The sequence below is a fragment of the Wasmannia auropunctata genome, unplaced genomic scaffold (assembly GCF_000956235.1).
Source record: "Wasmannia auropunctata unplaced genomic scaffold, wasmannia.A_1.0 LD336038.1, whole genome shotgun sequence".
Taxonomy (NCBI): Eukaryota; Metazoa; Arthropoda; class Insecta; order Hymenoptera; family Formicidae; genus Wasmannia; species Wasmannia auropunctata.
This window is the reverse complement of record NW_012026852.1, coordinates 2,734,379-2,737,411: the sequence shown is the minus strand read 5'-3', so window position 1 is coordinate 2,737,411 and position 3,033 is coordinate 2,734,379.

Below are 3,033 nucleotides of genomic sequence, written 5' to 3'. Positions count from 1 at the left end.
TTTCAAATCGAAAGATTGAAAGTATTTTGTATTTTGTATTTCAAATCAAAAGATTGAAAGTATTTTATACTTTGTAATTCAAATACTAAGATTCCTAATATTTTGTATTTTGTATTTTAAATACTTTAATGGTGTATTTTGCTCAGCCCTGTACATATACATATACAGGTGTCCGGAAAATCACCCAGTACTTATGGAAGTGACCCAAAAAGATAGAAAAAAGCTGTATAACCATTATAAGTCTGGAAGTAAGTTGTTTTTGCATTAGCCTTTTATGTTAAAAAATCGTAATTAAGCGAACTATACTTTCACGTGATTAACGCCAAATTAGTTGGAAATGAAATTATTTCTGTTAAAAAATTATAAAATAAATTATGATTATGACTGTAAAAAACATATTACATATTTTCATAAAGTTACTATAATTCGTTAGTAACTCATTTTCAAACCTGCGTTTATATAGCTTTTTTTCTTCTCTTTGAGTTCCGAATCACTTCAAGAAGGAGTACGGACGAATTTGCGGACACCCTGCATAATAGAATGTATTACAAAATAAATAGATTAAATGCACTATTAGCCATTAAGAAGGGCTGCTGCTAATTAACTGACTGATTGTCCCGCGCCACTGGAAGGGCCATATATCACTCAGCGCGATGAAACGTGGAACAAGGGGAGCTCGTGAGACGCTACACTGTATTCGCTACGAGAAACGACACAGAAGTAATTTGTTTTCGTTCAAGAGAAATCTTCGTTTCGAGTCTCGCGGGGGGAGCATTTTAAAGAGTAAATAGTGGCGTCGAATTATTAACGCTGACCGCGAAGAAGAAGTATATATCGTTTACGAAAAAAGTTGACACGATTGTGGGGATAGCTGCGTGAAGCTGCACCGAGAGAAAAATATTTGAAATAACCATAATTTAATTATAATTTATAGTGAATTTTGGGGACAATAAAATCATAATTAATTTAACCATGCAAATTATAATTGTTTTAATAATCCATTATGGTTATACATTATGATTGATAGTATTATTTTTTCGTTTACTTATATTTTAGTTATTATTACAATATAAATAGTAAACAAATGTTAAGAAAATAGTTATACTTACTATAATTGCAGTTGCATTTACTACATAAAAATATTCATTTCTGTTTTGTGATGATTCGCTAGTACGACCTTGTTACACTCTCAACGGCTTATTAAACTGAACAAATGCACTGATTTATTAACAGAAAGAGTTCGAGTTCACAGCAAATGCTACAATCTTGTCGGGTACAGTAAGGCAGTCCGCTTGATAGAGTAGCGCGCGACAGCGATTAGGGAACTGCCGTGAACGCGATGGAAAACTGTTCTTTTGACTTTTAAACGTTAAATCGTAGGATAAATCACAAACGATTCGCACCCGTTCCACTCTCGCAATAAGATATAAAAGATAACAACAGTGGCTTTGGCTCACAACAAGATTGGCTATATGGAGCGAAATCCGTGTGAATACGCCGGAGTTTCCGCGGAATAGACTCTTAAGCACGCAGCGAAGAGAGCTAAATTTTATCCGTACGCGTCGGTAGCTAATAGCTGACTAGTCAGCACAGTAGGGGAGCGGGTGCAAACAGCTATTTTCCGGGAAATCTCTGACAGCGAGAGAGGATGTTATGTGACGTCGCTCGCTACCTGATTGCGGCAACCGATAGCGACAAAGCCGTATCTCGGACATGAAGCGAATTCTTTACAATTTCATTTATCTCGTTCATATTTTGATATTTTACTGTGTTAATATTTGAAATTATTATAATTTATAGTAAAATTTTTTTATACTTGGTAGGACCATACATATATAACGTTATTATTATTAACATTATAATAATAATAGCTATAAAAATAGTGCTCCTAACCATAATTTTTTTATCATGCAATTATAGTCACAAATACAAAATATTTTTCTCTCAGTAGCGTAGATTCATTCAAGTTCAGGTTTCTCGGTACCTGCAGTCTCGAGAAGTTGGTGTCGTATCTCGATAAGCGTTTAATCGCTATCCTCCTTCACCATTCCCATCACTCGATCGAATTTGTAACATACATTATGTATACAGTGATTTATTTACGAATCAAATATTCGTCGAAAAGATATTAACTTTCTCTCTTACTGACAAATATCGAGCGCGTCTCTCTTGATTCTCAATACATTCCGCAAATCGTCAGCCGTAAAATTTATTTGTTGCATTGTACAACGTTAAAGATATTATATATATTGATAAAGATAGACATCAAAATACACGCAGGTGAAATCTCAGTTTCTCACCTCGTCGTTCGTGGATCGAAAACAGCAGTTGGTTACTTTCGGTAAGAGAATGACGGAATTATTGATTGATTTCAATATAGCGTTGCTAAGAAAATGTAAACTTGGCTCGATTTATTAATACTTTGGACGAATTGTATAATTTAATATATGTGAGAAAAAGTTGTATATGGATTGTCTGAAAATTATAATAAAGAAGAGCATTTTTACGAATGGTTGAGCGATTATTAAAAGTAATAAAAGTATATTAAGGATTGCGACGTTTCCACGCGACATGTCGCAGGACAATGATGCGGAATGTCGAAATGTGCAGATAAGGAAATTAAGGGGGGAACCTGGTTTACAGGGTCAAAATTTTTGATTTTTTTTTGTTTGTTTTAATCAATATTAGTACTCTCGAAGAATATTCTCTTAAAGTTTTAGAACGAAATTCGAAATACTTTTGTAGTTATAGCCTGGGAAACAGATACCCGTCGCGCAGATACGGCATGCACGATAGGTGCACGGCATTGTACTCCGCCGATCGGTCCCTAACACGGTATTATCGACCTTGAACAGCTTTCAAAGGAAGATCTTTTAACCAGATGTTTAGACGGACATACACAAAACTCAAACAAGAGTTTTAACTCTACCGTCTGGCGCCTCGCTATAAAGCACCTGAATTTCGGTGTAAAAATTATTGAAATCACCGCCTTCATTGCTGCATGTGTCTTCAATGAAGGCTATTCTGCTATTA